The sequence below is a fragment of the Scyliorhinus canicula genome, chromosome 9 (assembly GCF_902713615.1).
Source record: "Scyliorhinus canicula chromosome 9, sScyCan1.1, whole genome shotgun sequence".
Lineage (NCBI taxonomy): Eukaryota > Metazoa > Chordata > Chondrichthyes > Carcharhiniformes > Scyliorhinidae > Scyliorhinus > Scyliorhinus canicula.
The window spans coordinates 21,617,629-21,632,375 of NC_052154.1; positions in this window are offsets into that span (position 1 = coordinate 21,617,629).

The window sequence follows — 14,747 nt, forward strand, 5'->3', positions numbered from 1 at the left end:
TGGCCCCTGATGGCAGCGGCATTGAGGTCCATACTGCGCGCCAACTGGAGGATCCGAATAGGTCAAAATGACCGATTTTCATCCTATTTACATGCTGGACACCAGATTATCCAGGCCTCCATGATTCTCTGGCTCACTGGGTCAGAATTCATGCGGACGTGGATTTGTACAAACATTTGTCAGGTGGACCTCGCAGTGGGCCAAGGGGGTAAGTATTTAAGGTATATGCCCCAAAGTCCTTCGGAGGGCCCCCTCCCCCCAGAATGCAAATCCTGCCCGCCCCGCCCCCACCAGACCTCCCCACCAGATACCCTCATCAGACACTCCCACATATCAGGGACCCCCATATCAGAGACCCTCATATATCAGTGATTGCCCCCATAGCAGAACCCCCCCCCCCTCCAATCAGTCACCCATGCCTGGAAGCTAAAGTGCAGTTCAGACAGAAAGAGTGAAAAAATGTCACTGCATTAAAACTCACCTGTCCCTTATAGTTGCTGCCTCAGATGAGGAAGCAGCAGCTGTAACTTCATAGAAAGCGAAAACCACATCACCAGGGGTCAAACCCCCTCAGATCCTCTGATGTATTCTTCTATTCACTTCAAAGAGAAGTAGCTTTCACTAGGCTGTAATTGACAGCTTCCAGATAGCCAGATGTCTGGATTGTTTATTTTCATTTCCCTTCACTCTTGAAAGGATCTTAAGTATTCTGTTGTGAAACTAACCACAATGTTTATAAACACCTCGGAGTTAAGTGCTTCCACTTCCTCTTTTTCGCAACAGAAAGCACTTAACTGCTTTTGACGTGTGTCAATGTTTATAAACATTGCATTGGAAGTGCAAAATTTAGAAAACAAAGGCCAAAACAAGTGGTTCAACATCACAATGAGCCACTACCAGAGGCCAGACAGGTACAACATTCTAATCAATCAAGTGTCAAGACGTAGTTAAGACAAGATCCACAAAATATCCAGCTAAGCTATGTGGCCAGATGGTGACAATGACCAGACCATCAACACACAAAGTGAGCTGACATAAAGTAAAGTCACCATAGTCCCAGATGACCATAGGCTGCTTTCCCCTTTGAGGGGGAGAGCTGACTAGTGGTAGATTTAACTTGAGGGTCACCACACCGCAGGCAAGGAATAAAGTTGAGAAGACAGGGCCTTCATGAATAACCTCAGCTTGTATAGGAATTGAACCTACGCTGTTGGTCGTGTTCTGCATCATGAACCACCTATCCAGCCAACTGTGCAAATTCAGCTGTACAACACAGATTTGTTCCAATTAGTTCATATTTGCATTTATATTCACGTGAATCTCCTCATGCCTTCCCTCATCTAATCCTATCACCATAACTGCCTATACCCTTCCCCCTTGTGCTTACCTTGAGGCATTTCTCAGGGCTAGAAGGCTGGCAACAGATGAAGCCTGTGTGGAATATAAGGAAGGAACTTAAGCAAGGAGTCAGGAGGGCTAAAGGGGATCACAAAAAGTCATGACCAAATATGGTTAAGGAAAATCCCAAGGCTTTTTGCACGTACATAAAAAGTAAGAGGGTAGCCAGGGAAAGGGTTAACCCACTGAAGGACAGGGGAATAAATCTATGTGTGGAGCCAGAGGAAATGGGCGAGGTACTAAATGAATATTTTGCATCAGTATTCACCAAAGAGAAGGAATTGGTGGATGCGAAGTCTGGAGAAGCGTGTGTAGATAGCCTGGGACACATTGAGATCCAAAAAGACGAGGTGTTGGGCGTCTTGAAAAATATTAAGGTGGATAAGTCCCCAGGGCCTGATGGGATCTACCCCAGAATACTGAAGGAGGCAAGAGAGGAAATTGCTAGGGCCTTGACAGAAATCTTTGGATCCTCACTGTCTTCAGGTGATGTCCCAGAGGACTGGAGAATAGCCAATGTTGTTCCTTTTTTTAAAAGGGTAGCAAGGATAATCCAGGGAACTACAGGCCGGTGAGCCTTATGTCAGTGGTAGGGAAATTACTGGAGATAATTCTTTGAGACAGGATCTACTCCCATTTGGAAGCAAGTGGACATATTAGCGAGAGGCAACACGGTTTTGTGAAGGAGAGGTCGTGTCTCACTAACTTGATAGACGTTTTTGAGGAGGTCGCAAAGAGGATTGACGCAGGTAGGGCAGTGGATGTTGTCTATATGGACTTCAGTAAGGCCTTTGACAAGGTCCCTCATGGCAGACTGCTACAAAAGGTGCTTTTCTGATTGGAGGGCTGTGACAATTGGTGTTCCGCAGGGTTCAGTGCTGGGACATTTGCTGTTCGCAGTATATATAAATGATTTGGAGGACAATGTAACTGATCTGATTAGTAAGTTTGCGGACGACACAAAGGTTGATGGAATTGCGGATAGCGATGAGGACTGTCAGAGGATACAGCAGGATTTAGATTGTTAGGAGACTTGGGCGGAGATATGTCAGATGGAGATTAATCCGGTCAAATGTGAGGTAATGCATTTTGGAAGGTCTAATACAGAGAGTGAATATATAGTGAATGGTAGAATGCTCAAGAGTATCGACAGTCATAGAGATCTAGGTGTACAGGTCCACAGGTCACTGAAAGAGGCAACACAGGTGGACAAGTTAGTCAAGAAGGCATACGGCGGGCAGCACAGTGGCGCAGTGGATTAGCACTGCAGCCTCACGGCGCCGAGGTCCCAGGTTCAATCCCGGCTCTGGGTCACTGTCCGTGTGGAGTTTGTACATTCTCCCCGTGTTTGCGTGGGTTTCGCCCCCACAACCCAAAAAATGTACAGGCTAGGTGGATTGGCCACGCTAAATTGCCCCTTAATTGGAAAAAATGAATTGGGTACTCTAAATTTAAAAAAAAGAAGGCATACGGCATGCTTGCCTTCATTGGCTGGGGCATTGAGTATAAAAATTGGCAAGTCATGTTGCAGCTGTACAGAATCTTAGTTAGGCCACACTTGGAGTATTGTGTTCAATTCTGGTCGCCACACTACCAGAAGGATGTGGAGGCTTTAGAGAGGGTGCAGAAGAGATTTACCAGGATGTTGCCTGGTATGGAGGGCATTAGCTATGAGGAGAGGTTGAATAAACTTGGTTAGTTCTCACTGGAACAATGCAGATTGAGGGGTGACCTGATAGAGGTCTACAAAATTATGAGGGGTATAGACAGAGTGGATAGTCAGAGACTTTTTCCCAGGGTAGAGGGGTCAATTACTAGGGGGCACAGGTTTAAGGTGCGAGGGGCAAGGTTTAGAGGAGATGTACAAAGCAAGTTTTTTACACAGAGGGTAGTGGGTGACTGAAACACGCTGCCGGAGGAAGTGGTGGAAGCAGGGATGATAGTGGCGTTTAAGGGGCATCTTGACAAATACATGAATAGGATGGGAATAGAGGGATACGGACCCCGGAAGTGTAGACGATTTTAGTTCAGACAGGCAACATGGTCGGCGCAGGCTTGGAGGGCCGAAGGGCCTGTTCCTGTGCTGTACTTTTCTTTGTTCTTTGTTCTTTAATCTTCCCTTTTCAAGATAAAAGAGGCCCAATCTGTTCATCATCTCTCTGGGTTACATAACTCATATTTCTGTTATCATTATTATAAATCTTTGAATCATCCTTTCTAGTGGCTGCATCATTATTTTTGTGAAATGGTGACCTGAATTGCACACTGTACTCCAGATGTGGCCTACCAAGGTCCAATACAAATTTTGCATAACATCTTTACTTTCCAACTCTGTTATTCTGGAAATAAACCCCAGTGTGTGCTTTGCCTTGTTATGGCCTTGCTAATGTTTGGTGCTACTTTTAGTGATTTGTATGTTTACACTTGCACTTCGATTTGCTCCTCTATCCTGTTTAGATTCTCATTAACCATGTTATTTGCAACTTGTTTGCCAAAAAGTAATACCTGCGACTTATCTTATTTTCAAAGTTATATGTAACTTTCTCATTTTGCCTGCTGAAAGTAATACCTCACATTCATCTTTTATTCTATGTATCAACTGCTTCTTGGCTCCCCAAGCAGAGGAAACGTTCTCCCAGTGTCTACCCTGTCAAGCCTTAAGAATTTATGTGTGTAAAATTGTTTAGCACACTAGGCTAAATTGTTGGCTTTTAAAGCAGACCAAGGCAGGCCAGCATCATGGTTCAATTCCCATACCAACCTCCCAGAATGTGGCGACTAGGGGCTTTTCACAGTAACTTCATTGAAGCCTACTCATGACAATAAGCGATTTTCTTTTCATTTTCATTCAGCTCTATGGGTATAGTTTTGGTACCAAATGGCATGTGGGCAACACCCGCACACATCCAGCAAGACATTGGCTGAATACCAATTTCGTAGAGGCGTTAGCTTGGGTGATAGGTGCATTTGCCAGATGTACGCACAATTGGGAGATTGTGATGCCAGTCACAGTATAAAGCCATTTTTGCCTGAATACTCCACCTAACCTGGCCTCTTAAACACACACTAGAATGTGAACCTGTCTGCAAGAAATACCTCCATCAGTGCGACTTAAAAGGGTTTGTGGTGAATGTATTCACCAGATAGGTGATATGCCTTTAAGGCTTGGGTTGGAACCCCGGGGGGCTCCACCCCTGGCTCCGCCTCCCCAGCGCTGTATATAATGTTGCGTCCAGTGGGTGGCGCTCAGTTTGTACTGAAGTCTCTGGCTAGCTAAGTTCTTTGCGTATATCAATTTAATACGCAAAGAATGACACTATGGTCCCTGCTCTCAAGCCAGAGAAACTTGATCTAGATGCACGTGCGGCAGAAGCCAAGGAGGTCTTCTTTCATTGGCTTTGCTGCTTCGAGGCATATATCGGCTCCTCAGAAGCACCTATCCTCAAAACTTGCAAGCTGCACCTCCTCCATGCTCGGGTGAGCCACAGAATCTCCGTTTTAAACGAGAAGGCGGCCTCGTATGACGCTGCGGTCGAGATTCTAAAGAGGCGCTTTATCAAGCCTGTCAATGAGGTGTTCGCACGGCATCTACTCCCTACCCGCCGGCAGCGCTCCGGGGAATCGCTGGATGAGTATTTGGAAAAGTTCACCATGCTCGCCAGAAACGGCAAATACCAAGCTGTATCGGCGGAGGACCACATGAAGCTGCAGATCTGGGACCTACGTGGCTGGAATCTGCTCGAACTACGTCAGGCAGCGACTCCTAGAAAACGGGGCAAACGACACGCAGGAAACGGTAAAATTAGCCACGTCATTAGAGGTGACCTGCCAGAACCTCGGCGCATACCCAGTGGACCCTGTGAGCCCCACGCGGGCTTCACCAGACCCGACTACGCCACAGGTCTGTGCCACGCGGCAGCCCGCCCAGACCGGGGGACCGTCGTGCTACTTCTGTGGTCAGGGCCAACATCCAAGACAGTGTTGCCCAGCCCGCTCCGCAACATGTAGCGACTGCGGCAAAAAGGGGCATTTCGCTCGAGAGTGCCTGGCCAGACCGAAGGTCCAGAAGCAGAAAACTCACCAGGCCCGACGAACGGATTCACAGGCCCGCAGGCCTCGCAATGTGGCTGCGTGTCTGCCGGACACGCCCTTTTCCGACGGGTCAGCGGCCTTGTGCAATTCGTGGGGGCGGCCATCTTGGTGGCCATCTTCTGCTCAACCCGACACGTGCGACCGATGGGGCGGCCATTTTGTGACTCCGATTCCCCGGATGACACAGACTAGCTGCAGCTTGGAGCAGTTACCCTTGACCAGTCGTGGCCGAAGCACCTACGGAGCTCCATGATGGTCGTCCAGGTCAACGGGTACGAGACCCCCTGCCTCTATGACTCCGGGAGCATGGAGAGTTTTATGCATCCAGAAACGGTAAGGCGCTGCTCCCTGCGCACCTACCCTGCCTCCCAAACAATCTCCCTCGCCTCGGAGTCCCATTCCGTCCGAATTCGGGGGTACTGTATCGCAAACCTCATGATCCAGGGTGCTGAATACGCCCACTTTAAACTCTATGTCCTCCCTCACCTACTGCTTGGTCTGGATTTTCAATGTAGTCACCGATGCCTGACCCTGAAGGTCGGCGGACGCTTACCCCCCTCACGGTCTGTAGCCATGCGACTCTGAAGGTCGCCACCCCCCCTCGCTCTTTGCGATCCTCACCCCCGACTGTAAGCCCATCGCCACCAGGAGCCGGCTGTACAGTGCTGGGGATATGACTTTCATCAAGTCAGAGGTCCAGCAACTCTTAAGAGAGGGGGTCATCGAGGCCAGCAACAGCCCCTGGAGGGCGCAGGTGGTGGTAGTCTGGTCTGGAGGAAAGAACCGGATGGTCGTGGATTACAGCCAGACCATAAACTGGTTCATGCAGCTTGATGCGTACCCCCTTCACCGCATAGTGGAGATGGTTAATCAGATCGCGCAATACCGAGTTTTCTCCACGGTCGATCTGATGTCCGCCTACCATCAGCTCCCGATCCGCCCGGAAGATCGCCACGACACTGCTTTTGAAACAGCCGGCCGGCTCTTCCACTTCCTTAGGGTCCCTTTCGGCGTCACTAATGGAGTCTTGGTCTTCCAGAGAACGATGGACCAAATGGTGGACCAGTACGGGCTGTGGGCTACTTACCCGTACTTGGACAATGTCACCATCTGCGGCTATGATCATCAGGACCACAAGGCCAACCTTGAGAAGTTCCTCCAGACAGCCCGGGCCCTCAACTTAACTTACAACAAAGAAAAATGCGTTTTCCGCACAACCCGGCTCGCCATCCTCAGCTATATAGTGGGAAGTGGGGTCCTAGGGCCCGACCCCAACTGCATGCGCCCCCTCATGGAACTCCCTCTTCCCCACAGCCTCAAGGCCCTCAAACGGTGCTTGGGGCTTTTTTCCTATTATGGCCATTTCCCCTGACGGCTGAGGCCCGTTCAGCCTTCAGCCGTATCAAGGCCGATATCACTAAGGCCGCTATGCACGCGGTGGATGAGACCATTCCCTTCCAGGTCGAGAGCGATGCATTAGACGTCGCCCTGGCTGCTACCCTCAACCAGGCAGGCAGGCCAGTTGCGTTTTTTTCTAGAACCATCAACGCTTCCGAGATCCGGCACTCCAGCTATTGTGGAAGCTGTGCGGCATTGGAGGCACTATCTAGCCGGTAGGAGGTTCACCCTCGTCACCGACCAGCGGTCGGTTGCCTTTATGTTCGACAACGCACAGCGGGGCAAGATCAAGAATGATAAGATCTTGAGGTGGAGAATCAAACTCTCCACCTACACTTACGATATTAGGTATATTGCTATACGCAAAGAACTTAGCTAGCGAGGGACTTCAGTACAAACCGAGCGCCACCCACTGGACGCAACATTATATATAGCCCTGGGGAGGCGAAGCCAGGGGCGGAGCCCACCGGGGTTCCAACACAAGCCTTAAAGGCATATTACACCAAACCTTAAAGGCATATCACCTATCTGGTGAATACATTCACCACAGGGTTATCAACAACTTCCAGTTTCGTTGCTGTCTACTTTCAATCGGTTCTGCTGGTGGAATTGTTAGGTGTTTAAGGAGTTGGCTACAGTTGAAGTCTGCAGGGATGGATGTTGCACATGAGGATGGCATTGGTTGCTACTGCAACGTTTCTGCACATCACTTGCTCGCAATCATCGTGCCGTGTTTGCATTCCACCTTGGGTTTCAGATTGAGAAGAAGATGGAACAGAGGTAGCAAAGAATGGGGCAAATTTCTCCCAGAGGGGGGGAGGTGGAGGGGGAGAGGGGCTCTCAGCAGGAGGTCTTGACTATGTAGTGTCTTCTGGGAGCACATCTTTCACCTCCACCTAATCCAGGAGGAGTGTGTGTTTCATCTGCATTTTACGAAGGAGGTGCTGGTGGATCTGTATCTCCTTTCTTTCAACCAACCCAACAATCTCCAAGCAGGTCAAGGAGGGAACTGCCAGTTGCTGTGAAGGTTACATTTTGCGATACTCTTCGTCCGGAGCAGGCAACACATCTTTTTTTACTCAATTTTTTAACTTTCTACACTAAAGTAACAAAAATATTTTCAGTGCAAAACAAGTATTGTACAGAACACAAATTATTGCAATTATGAGAACAAACAAGATAGCATGACTTTAGAACAAGAGACTTTATGAACTAGCGCCTCCAATTTTAATATCAGATCAATCGAAAAAAACAACTGGGGGAGAAAGGGAAATGCCGTATAAATAAGATGGGATAACATTTCAGGCCGCACACATTTATGTATTGTGAGATCAAGACTTACAATCTGACTCAAGGGAAACCCAACTAGAGTAGGTCAGACAAGGTGGAGCTATCAATTTGATTTAGGAGTCCCACATTTTACGGAATGCATCAGACTTAGAATGGATCACAGAAATCAGGGATTCCATAGGAATACATTCCATGACTAATTAATGCCAGTTTTGAATCGAAGGGAACTTGTCACTGATCCAGGAGCAGAGGATATTTTTTCCGAGCTGCAAAGGTTAGGATGCTATACAGCCTTTTTTGATTAACATCAGTAATTCTCCCACCTGGAAGACCCAGAATTAGGAACAAAGATTAAGCTCTAAGGCCCTGTCAAATGCCGTCTCGAACTCTCTAACTACGCAAAATAAATAGGATTGAATCTTAACACAGGTCCATATGCATAATCACCCTTAATTAGCAGGATCAACCCTGTATCTCAGACGAGGCATGATATGCAATTATCTAAACTGACTCTCCTTCATTCGACTGCAATCTGACATTTTATTGGCATACTACCATATACTACCCCATGTCTCCTCATTATTTTAGTTGCCAAGTTCTTTTTTCCAAGACTGCAGGGTACCCAATGCCCAATGCACTAACACAGGATCTAGAACACAAGGTATCAAGAAACTTGTTAATGAACTGTATAGGCTCTGCAGAAATCAGGGGCGTGATTTAACTGCCTCGTCGCACCTGGTCTTGGTGTCGCGATGCTCAAAATGTCTCGCGAGATTCAACTGAACTTCATGAGAGGTTGCAACCCAATAGTGGGGTTCCAAACTTTGAGGGGGGAGGTAATGCCCATGTGTTCGGGAGGTGATATTGTCTGTGGGTAGGTGGGGGGGATGGGGTTGGGGGACCCTCAAGCTCACTTGTGTTTGTGGGATTCAACCCCACAACTCAAAGATGTGCAGGGTAGGTGGATTGGCCACACTAAAAACAATTGGCATGATCTCATTAAATGGTGGGATAGGCTCGAGGGGCTGATTGACCTACTCCTGTTCCTATGTTCCTCAGACTTTCTTCCTCACTATTAGCCACCCTGCCAATCTTTGTGTTATCTGTAAACTTATGTGTCACCCCCTTCGTCCCCACATGCTCATCTATATTATTTATATACATCATGAACAATAAGGGACCTCGTTGATTACTTTTAGTTACGGAGACATCTTTGTAGGATATTCCGGGATATCTCAGAGCCTACGCCAGGCTTTAGACTGTATCACTTCAACATGCGGTGGCAGCAGTCAGGTGTGGCTGGCTAACAGGCAACAACAAGGCCTCTGACATAGTAACAGCGATGGGAGTGCAGCTACTAACAACCTGAGGGACCAGCACTAGGTTCGCGCACCAGGAAACCACGGCCACTCACCCAGGGGTGACCCCCTCAGCAATCCTAATCGTGTGTTAGGAGGTGAGATTTCTGGGCCGCTGTGACAGCCGGCCTTTTTCCTGAGCCCCCTTGACAGCCATTCTGTGCTCGCAGAGGCTGGCTGCTGTTCATGCTGCTCACACTGCAATAGGAGCGGTGACATTGCTGTTCAGACAACGCCCACTGGTTTGCTTCACAAGTGTTCAAATGGAGATGGCCACCAATTCCACGCTGCAAAGGATGGACTGTGAACGCTATGTAAAATCCTGCGTCGGGTTGGTGCCAGACTCCTCCTCCATGTCTTTGATGTTGAACACAGGCTTTCCGGTCGACTTGTCAATGCACCACGTGTGACTGTTTACATGGCCATAGCCCTATTAGAATGCTTATCTGAGTACTCCACAGCAGAACCCATGTACAACCTCAACCTGCCCTCTACAGTGTATGCAGTGCCAGTGTCTCAGTTGGTAGCAGCAAGTGTGAGATCAAGTGTTGGTATTTCTTTGTCATTCGTGTCCTGTCCAATGTGTCAGACATCTGCACTTAAGGGCATCCGAACTGGTATCTGCCACCTGCTGAAGATGCAGCTGTCGGCGGCACGGTAGCTGTGGTTAGCACTGTTGCTTCACAGCGCCAGGGTCCCAGGTTCGATTCCCGGCTTGGGTCACTGACTGTGAGTAGTTTGCATGTTCTCCCCGTGTCTGCGTGGGTTTCCTCCGTGTGCTCTGGTTACCTCCCACAAGTCCCGAAAGATATGCTGTTAGGTAATTCGGACATTCTAAATTCTTCCTCTGTGTACCCGAACTGGCACCGGAATGTGGCGACGCGGGGATTTTCACAGTAACTTCACTGCAGTGTTAATGCAAGCCTACTTGTGACAATAAAGATTATTATTATCAGAGCAAGGCAAAGAGTGCATTGGCAGTGACTGTGAAGGTGGCCATAACATTTATGCATGTAATGCCTTACAGGCTGTAGCTGCAACATGTCACAGTTTGCCATAAATTATTACATAAGGGAGGTCACTCAGGTTCTTTGTTCAAATAGAGCTAACTACATTTTTTCCATGCCAGAGATTAGTAGGTTGAGTGGGCTCATGCCTTTGTGAGGATTTCACGATTCCCCATGGTGACATAAATTGTACTCAAATCACTTTATAGGCATTGTAAACCAACTCTATACGGGAACTTAAAGGAATTTCACTGCCTTAACATACAACAGTATTACCATATTCAGCGAATAATGCAAGTCAGTGCCTAATATTTTGACAGCAGTTATGATGCCTTCATTGTGCAGCAGTCAACTGTACCACTTGTATTTGAGCCACCACGGCAAACCAAAGGATGCCCGCTGAGCAACAAGGCCGATCTGCTGATGGGGCAGCACGGTAGCATGGTGGTTAGCATAAATGCTTCACAGCTCCAGGGTCCCAGGTTCGATTCCCGGCTGGGTCACTGTCTGTGTGGAGTCTGCACGTCCTCCCCGTGTGTGCGTGGGTTTCCTCCGGGTGCTCCGGTTTCCTCCCACAGTCCAAAGATGTGCGGGTTAGGTGGATTGGCCATGATAAATTGCCCGTAGTGTCCTAATAGTAAGGTTAAGGGGGGGAGTTGTTGGGTTACAGGTATAGGGTGGATATGTGGGTTTGAGTAGGGTGATCATTGCTCGGCACAACATCGAGGGCCGAAGGGCCTGTTCTGTCCTGTACTGTTCTATGTTCTATGACTCCAGTATGTAACACATAGGACTCAGCGTGCACACACTGAAAGCCATGGTCCCACACAAAATGTGACCAAGCAAACCACCGGCAGACTGAAACAAAGCTTCTTGGTTTGCTCTGCTGGAGCTGTATAGTGCCCAGCAGTGTAGGTGTTAATGTTCATAGTGATTTGCTTCATGCTGCACATCCTCGCCATCATGAGGAGGCAGTGTTCTCCTGGCAGCTGAGGGAGAGAAACAGAAGAATGAAGAAGTGGAGGAGGACGAAAAGGAAGGAGGCAACCAAGACTGGACTGTCCAGGAAGAACTCATCCAAGTATGATATCAGTAACCGTAAACCCAATTCCCATACAGTCCCATTTACTTCCCCCTTCACTGACTAACACAGTGTCCCCTTGGCCGCAATGCAAAAATAAAAGCCACCATGTGGGTTTAAATAAGGTGGTTCTTTCAAAGGGCCAGTGCAGACTCAATAAGCCGAGTGGCCTCTTTTCTGCACTGTAAATTCTATGAAACAGTCTGAACCAAAATTATCAGTGGAATTGCACCATATTGCATTCAAGGGTCAACCAATCACCTTGTGCATTTCCTTTGTGCCTATCCTCCTTTTGCTGCTCTTGCTCCTACACAGTGCCTGCAGCTGGATGGTGGAAGACTGATGACTTACAGTGAGGAAGAATGTCAATGATCATGCTGGATTCCTTAGCGCAGATCTTGACATTGAAGGCCCCACTTTAACACCGCTGCATGAGTATTATTCACAGTTCAGACTAACAGACCACAAGGAGGGGAACTGACAGACCAGTGAGAAGATAATCTTGGTTTAGTTGAAGATGGTCACCATTTTCATGCTCTATGGGCGCACGGCTACTCGCATCTGAGGCAGTTCCTCAGTTGGAGAGCAGATTGCTGGACAGCTGGGAGGCCCTGTGAGCCCCTCAGCATGCAGAAATTGACAGTCCTGATGGCATTACATAACATCAGTCTGAGCTTCCACTGCAGCCCTCAGGCAGTTGGTAGCCATGGCATGTACTGCAATAGTGGTTACAACATCAACCATCAGACAGTATATCATGCCTGATTCAGAACTGTGTGAATGGAATTGGTCACCATTGTCATGCTGGCAATGGTGGTGCTTTTGTGGAACACCCTGTGCCAAGTTCATGCTGGATTCTTTAATGCTCCATGACATTGACTGCAGTCTTTCTGGCAGGCTTCCCTATGCTCCAAATGTTTTATTAATAATAAAGGGGTGATGTCAGAGGTAGGTTCTTTACCCAGAGAGTAGTGGGGGTATGGAATGCACTGCCTGTGGAAGTAGTTGAGTCAGAAACATTAGGGACCTTCAAGCGGCTATTGTATAGGTACATGGATTATGGTAGAATGATGGAGTGTAGATTAATTTGTTCTTAAGGGCAACACGGTAGCATTGTGGATAGCACAATTGCTTCGCGGCTCCAGGGACTCAGGTTCGATTCTGGCTTGGGTCACTGTCTGTGCGGAGTCTGCACATCCTCCCTGTGTGTGCGTGGGTTTCCTCTGGGTGCTCCGGTTTCCTCCCACGGTCCAAAGATGTGCAGGTTGGGTGGATTGGCCATGATAAATTGCCCTTGGTGTCCAGAATTGCCCTTAGTATTGGGTGGGGTTACTGGGTTATGGGGATAGGGTGGAGGTGTTGACCTCGGGTAGGGTGCTCTTCCCAAGAGCCGGTGCAGACTCGATGGGCCGAGTGGCCTCCTTCTGCACTGTAAATTCTATGATATTAATAATAATCTTTATTGTCACAAGTAGCCTTACATTAACACTGCAATGAGGTTACTGTGGAAAGCACCTAGTCGCCACATTCCAGCGCCTGTTTGGGTACAAGGAGGGAGGATTCAGAATGTCCAAATGGCCTAACAACACATCTTTCAGGACTTGTGGGAAGAAACCGGAGCACCTGGAGGAAACCCACGCAGACACAGAGAGAAGGTGCAGACTCCGTTCAGACAGTTACCCAAGCCATGAATCAAACCTAGGACCCTGGTTGTTCCATCAAAGCGCGCATCTGAGTTCTCTGCATTGGAATTCATGTCCAACCCAGTCCTCTGGCAAGCTGGCACCTGTGTTTTCCTTGCTCCACCACCTGGTTGCAAGCCATTTGTACGCAGGGTCCCATCATGTGTATAACGTACCTTTCTGCTAGGTTATCACTGTCGGTATCCGAGCTGCTGGCTTCAAGATCACTGTGCTCAAGCTGTTTCTCCAGTGCCTGGCCAGGCTTCACTTCTTGGGCATCCAATAGGAGAAAGGCATGGGGGTATGGTTGAGGTGTGGAGAAAGTGAATGCTCACACCACCAGCTGCTTGTAAATCAGAAGACAATGTGAGACGAAGCAGGCTGGAATGTAAGAAGGAGGATTAACTGTGTAAGGACACCGTCTTCTTCAATGATATCAGCCCTGAAATGGGCCACAGCCTGGGTTATGGGTGTTCCAATAATATCTCCCACTGTCTCCTCCATCAGTGTGAGGATGTGCAGGCTCACCTGTCCCCCATTCCTTGGCTCCTGCGCCTCTGTGTCCTGCGAGAAAAAAAGAGTCGTGTCAATGGGTGCAGTGCAATCTGTGTGGCCATGCGTGAATAGCTAGCCGTGTTTGCAGGCTGTGAGATGTGAGCTTGTGAGGCATGGAGCAGTGCTATGATAAACCCAAATAGCTGCAGATGCTGGAAATCTGAAATAAAACCAGAAAATGTTGGATAACTTAGCAGGTCTGGCAGCAGAGAATCATAGAATCCTTACAGTGCAGAAGGAGGCCTTTCAGCCCATCGAGTCTGCACGACCCTGCAGTTTTCATGGCAACTGAAAATTTACTCGGGAATGCGAGATGTCAGAAATCCTCGGACCACGAATAATCAAAATTCTTGAAGCAGCATAAAATTTAAATAACACCATCTCTTACAGACATGTAGAAGGGGGCATGAAATGCTGTTACAAGATGGTTTTGATCTGGATAATAAGATTGAAAATGTGCCCCCCCCAGGGCTTTTTGTTTTAGCTGAAACTATCCTTGTAACATCTGACTTATTTTTATTTGCGTTTATCATTATTATATTTCTACCTTGTTTGCTTCAATTATCTTATCATTTATAATTACCTCATAATTAAATGGTGTATTTTGATGTTTCATTTGTCCAAGTTATAATATTATAAATACAAAACTTTGATACCATGTTAATATTTAACTTAACGTTTAATATTAAAAGTTGCTGTATGACATTTAATTTAAAAAAAATTTTTTTTTATTCTCCTCCTTTTTCATATTTTCTCCCAAATTTACACCCACCAACAATAAACAATAATCAGTAACAAATATGTCAATCCCCACATCAATAACTACGATCCCATCCTCCCACCAAACCCCAAACATTAGCCCGCATGTTCACACAAACATATGACA